The following is a 13,080-nucleotide window of genomic DNA, read 5'->3' on the forward strand; positions in this document are numbered from 1 at the left end:
TGTGGTAATACTGCATCATATACAGTATAGTTAGTGATACTACACTAGTAGTGCTGTGTAATGTGGTGACACCAGCGCTGTGTGAGGTGATAAATCTCAGTCTTATACTCCCTGATACAGCAGACATGCTTCATCCAGGTCTTGTGATGAGAAAGAGGATGAAGATGGGTGAGACAGGAAGTGACATCTATTCCTAACTCCTCCCTCCCTACAGTAACACACTAAGCACCATACACTAAAGCAGAACATACACAGATATATACTCCTACTACAGATATATACTCCTACACAGAACATACAGATATACACCCCTACAGCAGAACATACACAGATATATACTCCTACAGCTGTATATACACTAAAGCTGAATATACACCGATATATTCTTAAAGCTGACCCAGTCTGTATAAATCTACTCAACTACTGCACAAAGAAGAAACTGCAGGAGTTATTGGTTCCCCCATCCCAAAGTCATGTCCCCCTTTGCTGATGGCTCCGGGGGTGTCTTAACCTATATATTGTATAGATCCCTCCACTGTACAGGTTGTGTTTTTATCCTGCTCACTTTTCTATATTGGTAATTAAAATAATTCCTAAATACTTTTCCTTTACCATCCTGAGCCATCTTTTTTCTAGGTTCTGTCACCCACAGGGGGCCATTGGATATAACACAGACTTTGACCCAGCGATTATCCAGAATCTTGGCCTCCACTTTATGGCACATTTCCTCTAAAGGTGCTTCAACTGGTCGCCCTGAATGGGGTCATCTTCCATTGATTCCCTACCCATTTAAACTGCTTAGCCAAAAGGGCAACACAGAGGCTCAGTGGATAGCACTTCAGCGTTGGAGTCCTGGGTTCGAATCTCGCCAAAAACAACATCTTCAAGGAGTTTGTATGTCCTCCCTGTGTTTGTGTGGATTTCCTCCCATTCTACAAAGACATACTGATAGGGAAAAAAATTAAAAAAAATGTACATTGTGATCCCTATATGGGGCTCACAATCTACATTAAAAAGAAAAGAAAAGAAAAACTGCTTAGCCAAGAACTTTACTTACCATCTACAGCAATCATCCTTACATGGATTTCTTTACGATTCTTTTCTTCCTTTGTAAGGAATTTAATCCCAGAATGACGCTCCAAAGCCCTACATTTCTTTGTAGCCCCGCACTTGCCATCCTGTCACTATCAATATATTGATCACCCTTTGTAGCAGCATAGGAATGCCCTATTAACTCCTGAGTGACCAGCATAAAGCTGGAAATGTAAAAATCCAGTATTAAACAATACAACATTAATACAAACCACCAGATATGTTAATAAATGGCTCAGACTTCAACAGAGATCCTTTTGGGGGACACCGTGTTAGCTTATCAATATCCATATCCCAGATAACCCCTTTAATTCTGGGAATTGTTAATATGTCACCTCCATACTGATAAGCTACTACTAGAGATGAGCAAACACTGTTTGGATCAGCCAATCCGAACAGCACGCTCCCATAGAAATGAATGGAAGCACCTGGCACGCACACTTTGTCGGCAGCCGGCCGCTTAACCCCCCGCGTGCCGGCTGCTTCCATTCATTTCTATGGGAGCGTGCTGTGAGTGTGCTGTTCGGAACGGCTGTTCCGAACAGTGTTCGCTCATCTCTACCTACTACGTTACACAAACAGTCGGGTCCTCTGCGCTTTATTATCTCCCGACAAATCAATACGAGTCATTGTCCTTATTACATCATTTCCTCGAATAGCGCCCAGTATTTCCAGTAGGAAGGGTCATAGAGGACACTGGTTAGCTTTATAAACTCCGCCACGACATAAGAGAAGAGCAGCAGTCAGAGAAGCAGCCATGATCCTCTCACCACCAAACATACTGGGCCTCCTGCTCGCTCCCATCTTCATCTGCAGCCAGGCACAAGACACCTGCACAGGTAAGTGACACTCACATGTGGTGACAGACGTCTTGAAGAACTGATTCTACATATGACGGATTTGATATCTTGTCACCCATGTGGGACAGCTTTGAGAATTCTTTTTACATCTCATTGACACCATTTTGGGGAACATCACTTTTTATTCTAAATTATGGGAGGTGATAAATTTACCGTATATATTCGAGTATAAGCTGAATTTTTCAGCACAGTTTTTGTACTGAAAAAGCCCCCCTCGGCTTATACTCGAGTCAGTTTTTGTTTTTTAGGGGGGGGGGGTGTCTATGGGGGGGATCTATGGAAAAAAAAGCTTTAAAAAAGATAAATAAATAAAACAATTCGGGTCGGCTTATACTCGAGTATATACGGGTATATAGTTTTATTATTTTTATATCATTATTAATATAATTTTATTAGTTTTGCACATAATAAAAAAAAATCCCTTTTTTTTTAAAGAAATCCTTTTTTTCAAGAGTCAAAATATTTGTTATCTTTCTATCAAGAGTTGTGTATGAGCTTTGTTTTTTTACTGGAACAACCTTCCATTTTTATGGGTCATTTGGGGTCCAGGTGTAAGCCGTGTACCGAGGTGGGCTCCCCAGGATACAGCGAAGTCACGAACAAAGGAAGTGAGTCCAATTCAATTTAACCAAGATAGGACTTTACTTAGTTTAGATAACCTCTTTTATCCAAAAGAACACTCCCAGGTATTACATTTACACAGCCTAGAGGCTGGGACCCTGGTGTTATACAGCACGGTGCCCACTAGTGTGGCCTTCAATATACTCCAAGCTTTTACCTACCTACAAGCTGCGCCTATGCAGCTGCCTGTTACCTGTTATTACCCTATTACACATGAACAATTCAGTGTGTGTGACACAGGCATCCGGCGGTGTAACACCAGGGTTTACAATCTTATCACAATACTACTAAATTCCCCCAAACCAAGTACAACTAAGCAAGTATAATGGTTAGTTAGCTTGCAAGCCAAACAGTGTAAAGTTAAACTAAATGTTGCTCCCAGACTTCCTTAAAAGTCCCTCTCTGGGAGATATAACTCTGTAGAAATCCTCTGTGACTTAGTCCTTTTATTAGACAGGTAGATAGTTCACCAGTATTGCAGCCTGGGGTGATGATTATACCTAACTAACTAACTACAGGCCTTTACTCAGTCCCCAGCAATATGGCGCCAAACTTGCAGTGTGGTGCGTGCACGCTTACTTCTGTTGGGTACCTTTTAGTCTCTGTTAGCATCAGGGTGAAGAGGAGTTCCTCGGACAGCATGCGGTCTCACTGACAGTCTCACTTCTCAGCCAAGTCCCTGACAGTAATCTTCTCCTTAGGATGGTGTCTGGACAGACTCTGAAAATCTCAAATCCTCAGCTATTCTTGCTGTGGCTTCTCCCTCCAAGGACCCTCTCTGCACAGAGATGTCTCCACAGCTCTCTCTTCTCCTCTAGAGTCCAGCACACGCTGACTCAAAATGGCTCCTAGAACCTTCCTCCAACGATCAGGGTCTCCACATCAATCTTCCAGGGGCATACAGCCTTTTTCCTTTTACTTGTTATCTCGCAACAGCGACCTCTTGTGGTCAAACAACAAAATGTCAGGTTATGAAAACACCAACTCAATTACACATTGCACATTCACTACACAGGGGCTGTTTCACCCTCTTACACAGGGGCCAGTAGAAACTGTTTCCACTGCAGCCCCCATAGCTACACCCCTGATAGGAGCAATGTAGTCTCCGCTTAACCAGCTCTATGGTTGAGTAGCTGTAAAACCTGCAGCCCCCAAATGTAGCAAAGAAAGTGCAGAGATAACCTTAAACAAGAACGTAAAACATGACACCGCTGCGGTGTATCTGACATGGTAACTTCTTCTCGGGGTCAATAGGATTACAATACTAAATGTACTGTATATAGTTGCAGACACAAAAATTACAAATTTTTGGTGGCCATGTAGTCGGAGTCACAACATTTTTTTTTCTTTCAACAAAGCTGTTTGGGGGCTTGTTTATTGCAGGAGGACTAGTCATTTTTATCGGTATGGAAAGTTTTTATTCTGCTCTTTGGGAAGTCGGATAAACAAAAAAAAACACGTGAATTATTGAATTTTTTTCACCTAGGGAGTTACATAGCGTGAACTGTATATGTATGTGTAAACTTTATAGTAGTATGGACCATTATGTACACATAGTAAGTTAAATGAGTGTGAGGAAGAAAGAAGTTTTTTTAAATAATATTATATTGATAGATAGAAAGTTTAGTGACGTTCCTGACAACACTTGACGTGACATACGGAATATCAGATTATACTGTCGAAACTACAACTCCTGGTCAGGACATTTGTATATGTTGAATTAAGATCTTGCTTGCTGCCTTTGTGAAATCTTATTGTGAAATGGCTCTATTTTAGAAGGGGCAACTATATAGAAGTATAGTATTAGATATTAATAAAATAAGATCTCATCAGGACATATATAGACACTATATGTCAGACCAGATTTGGGCCATATGGAGATCTCAGTCCTTTTCCTGGTCATGACTTCTGTCCAGGAAATGCAGAATCTTTCTTGCTGAATATTATATCACAACATAATAAGGGCTCAGATGTTTTTGGAATTTACAGGGGGCACAGAGCGGTTGACCATCCTTCCAGGGTGTCCTGGGGGCTACAGGTGCCCAAAGAGCTAAAGAAGAACCTGGATTATCAGGAGAAAGAGGTGAGGGGCTAATACTGGATTGGAAAAATAGTTATAATTCTCATGGAAGGTCAAAAATTATCAAAACTGACAGAATTTAAGCCTATTGGACATTTTGTAGTATAAGCACAAGAAAGTTGGCACTGAAGATTTAGGTTGTGAAATATACTGGGAATGTTCCCCAAACAAGGCCGTTTTAACACATTGGTGGACCTAGTGCAAAGGTTTCATAAGTGGGCCCCTCCCCATCACCACCGCTTACACATACTTGACCCACCCAAATAGTTTAATTGGTCCCCCTGACCCCCACATAGTATAATTCCTTCTTACTGGCCCCATACAATATAAGTGGCCATGCCCCTGCACTTATAAATAGTAGCCCCCCCTTATAAATAATATGTCCTATTCACAGTCAACTGCACCCGTATCAATAATAAGGCATTCATTATTTATAAGCAGAGATTATTATTAGAGATGAGCGAGTACTGTTTGGATCAGCCGATCCGAACAGCACGCTCCATAGAAATGAATGGATGCACCTGGTACTTCCGCTTTGACGGCGGCCGGCCGCTTAACCCCCCTCGTGCCGGCTACGTCCATTCATTTCTATGTGAGCGTGTTGTTCAGATCGGCTGATCCAAACAATACTCGCTCATCTCTAATTATTATCCAAAAGGAGGGCTAAGATTCCTTTATTATAAATAATAATGCCCCTTATTAATAATTATCCCTGCTTATAAATATTAAACCTTGCTGATAAATAATAATACCACCATATAAATAAGGGTCCCTGCTTATAAATATTGTCTCTTATTAGTAATTGTCCCTCCTTATAAATAATAACTCCCCTTATCAGTAATAGTCCCCTCTTTATAAATAATAGTGCTATCTTAGAGTTCTCCCTTTTAAATAATAGTCCCCATTTATAACCAATAGCCTCCCCAATATAAATAATAGTTCCCCTTTATTTATACAGGAGAACTATTTATAAGAAAGGGAACTATTATGAGTGGGAAAATTATTTTTAAGGGGGGCTTTTTTTAAGGGGCAATTATTGTATATAAGGGGAAAACTTGTATTTTTAAGGGGTGATAATATTTATAACACACCATACAACTTTGAAAAGCTAGAAAGAGGAGGGGGCCACACGGTGGCTCAGTGGTTAGTATTGCAGCGCTGAAGTCCTGGTGTTCAAATCCCGCCAAGGGCAAAAAGCCATCTCCAAGGAGTTTGTATGTTCTCCCCCAGTGGCGTAACTAGGAATGGCGGGGCCCCGTGGTGAACTTTTGACATGGGGCCCCCCCCCCCATCCCAACTGACGCCGAAGACCTCGACTGACCCCCTCCTCCGCACTCTATTATGTCCCTTACTTACTGTCCCCTGCACACACAGTATTAACCCCAATAGTGTCCCCTGCACACACAGTGTTAACCCCAATAGTGTCCCCTGCACACACAGTGTTAACCCCAATAGTGTCCCCTGCACACACAGTGTTAACCCCAATAGTGTCCCCTGCACACACAGTGTTAACCCCAATAGTGTCCCCTGCACACACAGTGTTAACCCCTATAGTGTCCCCTGCACACACAGTGTTAACCCCTATAGTGTCCCCTGCACACACAGTATTAACCCCTATAGTGTCCCCTGCACACACAGTGTTAACCCCAATAGTGTCCCTCTGTGGACACCCATAAACAATTATTATACTCTGGGGTCTTTTCAGACCCCAGAGTATAATAATCGGAGACTAAATCGGGAATAAAAACATTAAAGAAAAAAACCACTGTTGCTTCTTACCTGTTCCCTGGCTCCTGTGCTGTCCTCCTCTCGCGTCCTTCGTTAATGACGTCGGACGTCACATGACCCGGGAAGCATGCTGGGTTCATGTGACGTCAGACAACAGTAGGACGGAGGCCTGGCAGGATCGCGGAGAGGTAAGTAACAGTTTTTTATGTTTATTACCTCTCCCGATCCACCGGTCATTATACTCGGGGGTCTGCAAAGACCCCCGAGTATAATGATAGCCCCTGTGGGGCCCGCAGTGTCACTTGCCGATCCCGGCCCAGCCAGGATCGGCAAGTGAATAGGGCCCGTAACTGCCTATTGAAAAAAAACCGCAGCGGTAGCGGCTGTCACCGGGCCCCCTAATGGCCCGGGCCCTGTGGCAGCTGCTACTGCTGCTACCACGGTAGTTACGCCCCTGTTCTCCCCGTGTTTGCATGGTTTTACCATCCCATATTCCAAAAGACATACTGATAGGGAAAAATGTACATTGTGAGCTCTATGTGGGGCTCACAATCTACATTAAAAAAAAAAAAAAGATAGAAAGAGGGACAGAATGTGCGGCACGCTAAGAAAATTTAGCTCCACCCACTTCGACTCTGCTATTGACTCCACCTATTCTCATCCATTTTTCTATGTGCCCCCACACAGTATAATGCTCCTACAGTCACCTTAACATTATATGACCCCACATTATAATGTTCTCCTACAACTGCCCCATTGTATGCATAAACTAAAGGAGCACATAAAACTGGGGCAGCTGGAGGGGGACACTATAATAATTATTATTATTATATTTATTTATTTATATAGCACCATTAATTCCATGGTGCTTTACATTTGGGGATTTACATACAATACACAAAATGTACAGGAAGATATAATACTAACAGTGACCAACTGGAACAGTCTGCCTGCAAGGGCTTACAATCTATGAGGCATTAAACCATGGGGGTTGCTGGAAGGAGATATTAAACTGGGGGCAACTAGATGCAGACATGTCACACTCCAGCTACCCCCAGGGTTTAATGTCTTCCTCCAGTTGCCACCAGTTTAATGTCCCCTTCTAAATTGCACCTTGTTTAATGTCCCTGTCAAGCAAACCCCACTGTTTAATGTCCCCTTCCAGCTACCCCCAGTTTAATATACTCCTGCAGCTGCTCTCAGTTTAATGTCACCCTCCCAGTTTAATCTTCCCCCCAGTTTAATGTCCCTCTTCATCTCCCCCAGTTTAATGCTCCCCTCCATCTACCCCCAGTTTAATGCCCCACCTTTAGCTACCCCCAGTTTAATGCCCTCCTCCATCTGCCCCCTAGTTTCATGTTCCTCTTCATGTCCCCAGTTTAATGTCCCCCTTCATCTGCTTCCAATTTAATGTTCCCTGTTCATCTGCCTCGTTTTAACCTTAACTCGCTCCCCTGCCAATTTGTGCAGTCTCTTGTCACAGACTGTTCAGCATGCTGCAGGCACGATGTGAGTGACGTCATCACATTGCACCTACAGCTCCTGGGGCCAGAGCACACAGCTCTCTGCCTTGTCATAGGCTTCAAGTATATCAGCGTACATGGCCAGTTGTGAGTGGAGATGTCCTGTGCAAAAAGTCTGGTGCCTGGATCCAGGGCCCCTGCAGACATAGGGCCCAATAGTTAAAGCAGCCCACTCCCAAAGTAGCATCTACCAAAATTTTCATTCTACATGGTATTTACTAAGGCTTATTCAGGTGTATTTATCTAAGGAGACTTCTCCAATTTGTATTTACTGAAACTTCTCCATGTAGTAACTACTTTTTGTGGCGCTATTTTGCGGCGGCCGCAAAATAGCACCGCGTGTACAGTACTGGCTCCCATTGAAAACAGTGAAAAATGAAAACAATGAAAACAGTGGGAGCGTATATGGCCCACAAAAGATCCCACAGCGTGTACGTACCAAATGACGAGCCACAATACTCCGTGTGAATCCGGCCTTAGTTTTAAAAAGACAAAACAAAAACGGACACCCATTGCATCCCATTATAGTTAAATAGGTCTGAAGGTTTCATATGTGACCACTCTTGTAGCAGCCCGCCTAGGCATTGTTCTGGTCCTTTCACAGACTATAACAAGAAACAGTCCAACGATAGTGTGATCCTCGCATTAATCTCACTTTACTCCATTTGACATCATGTACATGCACATCTACATTCTTTTGCTTCATGCAGGTATCATTCAAATTTTTTGTTTTAATGCAGGGAGTCCTGAAGGACCGCAAGGTAAAGTGATAGATTCATTATCAAGTATTATTTACTGTGGTGACACTTTTGATGGTTCTCCCGGGGTCTCCAGATGGCTCAAGATGTGGTGAATGCACCAAGGACACCACCATGATTCTTTTAGGAAACAAACTTCAATTGATTCTAAGGAGACATAGCCGTAGTAATAGATCCATTAAATGCTGTGGGAATGGACTAAACTTTGTGATTTGGCTTTTAAAGAAGCAAAAAGTCTGGTAACTCGTCTTCAGAATCGTCTATTAAGACTCTCTTGTCACAAACGGAAGTTTCTCAGTTAAAATCCTACAACATCTGATTCATTGGAAAGGCAAGAAAACTAAACCCAAAGTATCTGTGAAAGCTCAATTAACTTCTGGCAACATGGATATGTTTTTGGACAAGTATGGAAGGAAGACATAATAATGTCTGAGAGGCGAATGCATGACATTAAGTGGGATTTGGCCCTTACCATTGGACAGGTTGTTCATTTAGAGGGGGCCCTACTAGACCACTTGGTTGATGACTGACAATAATAATGACTTTACCTCCTTGAAGTGCAAGTTTTGCCTGAAAAAGTCCAGGACTATTACCATAGAATCAAATTGATAACTTCTCCTTTATTTCTCTAATAAAACATCTCAACCACCTTTTCTTTAGCTAAAACTAGTCAGGTTCATTAGATGAATAGATAAATCAGACCTACTCAGAGATTTTCTCTTGAATTGCTCGCTCACATATCAAGATGTCCACGTTCTTCCCAACATGAGCAGGTTAACTTCAGGGGCTTCCACTGACAAGACCCATGCCAGTGCCACCAAATATCAATGGTGGTTCTTTTTTTCTTTCTTCAGGTTACAATTGAGATCACAGTGTCTCCCTTCATTTTACTGCTGAAAGCCTAAATTTTTTTCTAAGAGTTACAATTAGAACACATCAGCCTTCCTGAAACCCCTTCAGGTGGTGTCTATAGATTGTTCTTCAAATGGAAGAATTTACTGAATCTTCACTAGGTAGTATTTACTGAGACTTCCCTAGGTACTGCGTTTCCAAGACTTCTGCAAGGTTCTTTCAGGTAAATTTATCAAAGCAAATGGATGAAAATTTAAAGAAAAGCTTCATTCGACCCTCCTCATCCCCAGCTGGGGCACCTTCCTCTAATTCCTGAGTTGCTGGAAAGACTCCGTTCTGCTAACATTTTTACCAAACTAGATTTAAAGAGGACCTTTCAAAAGACGTCCTTCTGCCTCGCGGCGCCTATCACGCTGTGCTGTGGAGCGGGGAGGAACTCCCCCCTCCCGCTCCTGATAATGCTGGTCTATGGACGAGCTGTGTGAGCAGAGGGAGGGGGCGTTCCTCCCGGCTCCACAGCACAGCGTGATAGGCGCCGCGAGGCAGAAGGACGTCTCTGGCTAATGGTCAGAAACGCCCTTCTGACCATAGAGCACTACGGTACCGGCACCGTAAGCTCTGTACACCGGGCACAGATCGGGAAAGCCGACAGTGCGCTGAATTTAGCGCACTGTCGGCTTTCTGGCAGTATATAACACTGCATGTGCCCAAAAGTGGTGAAAGGTCCTCTTTAAGAGGGGCCTCTAATCTCGTACGCATTTGTCCAGGGCATGAGTAGAAGACCGCCTTCAGAACTAGATACAGACATTTTGAATAATTGGTTATGCCCTCCAGCATCTGTAACGCCCCTGCAACCTTTCAACAGTTTGTTAATGATGTGTTTCAAGATTTCTTAGACCAATTTGTTGTTGTGTACCTTGATGATATCCTTATATTTTCAGACACCTTGGAAGAACATTGCCGACATGTTCAGTTAGTCTTGGAATGTCTACTGGAGAATAATCTTTATATCAAACTTGAAAAATGTGAATTTCAATTTCATAGCCAATTTCTTGGCTATATCCTCTCCCCAGAAGGTCTGCGTATGGATCCTAGTAAAATCAAAGCTGTAATGGATTGGCCCACTCAAAAAATCTTAAAGATGGTCAGTGATTTATAGGGTTTGCAAATTTCTACAGGAGATTCATAAAAGACTTTTCTAAAATCATCTTACCAATCACTTTACTCACAAACAAACAACAAATATTTTAAAGGTCTCCAGAGGCACAAGTTGCTTATGACAAACTAAAGACTCTTTTTACTTCTGCGCCCATACTGGTCCATCCAAATACTGAATCAGTGGCGTAACTAGGAATGGCGGGGCCCTGTGGCGAACTTTTGACATGGCCCTCCCCCGACCGACGCCAAAGACCTCGACTGACCCCCTCCTCCGCATTCCTGTGCGCTCTATTATGTCCCTTAGTGGCCCCTGCACACAGTATTATGTCCCTTAGTGGCCCCTGCACACAGTATTATGTCCCTTAGTGGCCCCTGCACACAGTATTATGTCCCTTAGTGGCCCCTGCACACAGTATTACGTCCCTTAGTGGCCCCTGCACATACTATTATGTCCCTTAGTGGCCCCTGCACACAGTATTATGTCCCTCAGTGGCCCCTGCACACAGTATTATGCTCCACTGTGGACACCCATAAACAATTATTATACTCTGTGGTCTTTTCAGACCCCAGAGTATAATAATTGGAGACCCGGGGGAATAAAAACATAAAAAAAAACACTTTTGCTTACCTGTCCCCCGGCTCCTACGCTGCAGTCTTCCGCTGTCGGCCTTCTTCAATGACGTCGGACGTCACATGACCCGGGACGCAGGCCGGGTTCATGTGACGTCAGAGACGTCAGACAGCTAGGCCTGAGGCCTGCCCGGATCGTGGAGAGGTAAGTAACAGTGTTTTTTATATTTTTTACCTCTCCTGGGCCTCCAATCATTATACTCAGGGGTCTGACCCGGTGTCACTTGCCCAGCCAGGATTGGTAAATAAATAGGTTCCGTTACCGAGTTGGAGTAACTCCAGCTGGTAACGGCCTATTAAAAAAAAAAAATGCAGTGGTAGCGGCTGTCACTGGGCCCCCTAATTTCCCGGGCCCTGTGGCAGCTGCCTCTACTGCTATGGCGGTAGTTACGCCACTGTACTGAATGTTTTTCATTTAGAGGGGGGCCAGGTTACCCTACACACTAATATGGACTTTACTATGAACATTGCCCATCAAAACATGCAAAGTACCTACTTATTAGACCGATTGGTTGATGACTTTGTCAATAAGAATGACTTTACCTCCTTGAAATGCAAGTTTTGCTTGAGAAAGTCCAGGATAGAATCAGATTGAAAACTCCTCCTTTATTCCTCTAATAAATCATCTCAACAGACTTTTTTTTAGCTGCAACTAGCCAAGTTCATTAGATGAGTACAGTACGCAATCGCATGATTGCTAGAATAGTAAATTGGAATTCTTATGTATTGCAGTGTATTGTAACAAGACGGCAGACCTGTGGACCGGTCAGGGATCAATCAGGTGGCAGGATTGGTAATCTGGTCCTCACTGATCTGATTGGGATTGTCTATCCTAAGAAAAGGCTATCAAATTTATAGAACTGGATAACCCCTTTAAGGAAGTACATCGGGGGTGTAATGATCCATAATTTATAATGGATCTGTCAACGTTCCACCATGGTGTCTATCACTTTGACGAGAATCATATCACTGCATGTCAACAGAGGATGTAGATGTGAACACAATATCAGATGAGTAGGCAATGTCTAGTGTAAAGATAATAATTCTCAGAATGCAGACACTGAATCAAACTGGGTGATTTCAGCTCTGATGCCTGAAGTATTATAATGCAGCTCTGAAGTATATTAAGATATCCTAGAATCAGTACTACAGGTAGTATCTACAGAAGTAGAATAGTAGAATGCCACAAAAGGAAAAGAGGGAAATTTAATAAAGTACTAACCATAGATCCCCAGACAGTAAGAGGAATCTCCTATTTCTGTCACTAATATAAAGTAGATCTGACAACCCCTCCTATGTCTGTCACCTATATACTATACAGTAGATCTGACTACTATCCTATGTCTCTTCCTTATGATGTCACCTTGCAGGAACTGTTGGGAAATTACAGGAATCTATGAAGGAGATTTTCTGATATGTTATTATATTACATGTAAGATCTAGATGCTTGAAATCCAATGGAAAACTGAACAGATATGCAGAGTGTGAATGAGGCTCAGAAGACTGACTAGTAAATACTGAATCATGGATCCTAAGAGACAAGAGTCAACTCGATGACGTATGGAGACCACTGACGCCATTTTTCTCTAAGGCTGAGGCCACACACTGCGTTACAGCTGCAGATTTTGCTGTTTCTTGAGCTGAAACACAGAGAAAATTTAGCAGAAGGGAGAAGTAGAAATCCTTATTCTATTTTCCATTCGTTTTAAAGTTACTATTGAGTACGACACAAAAATCACAGTAAAAGCTGCACAAAGAAAAACACAGCCTTTCCGCTG

The sequence above is a fragment of the Leptodactylus fuscus genome, chromosome 11, assembly GCF_031893055.1.
Source record: "Leptodactylus fuscus isolate aLepFus1 chromosome 11, aLepFus1.hap2, whole genome shotgun sequence".
Classification (NCBI taxonomy): Eukaryota; Metazoa; Chordata; class Amphibia; order Anura; family Leptodactylidae; genus Leptodactylus; species Leptodactylus fuscus.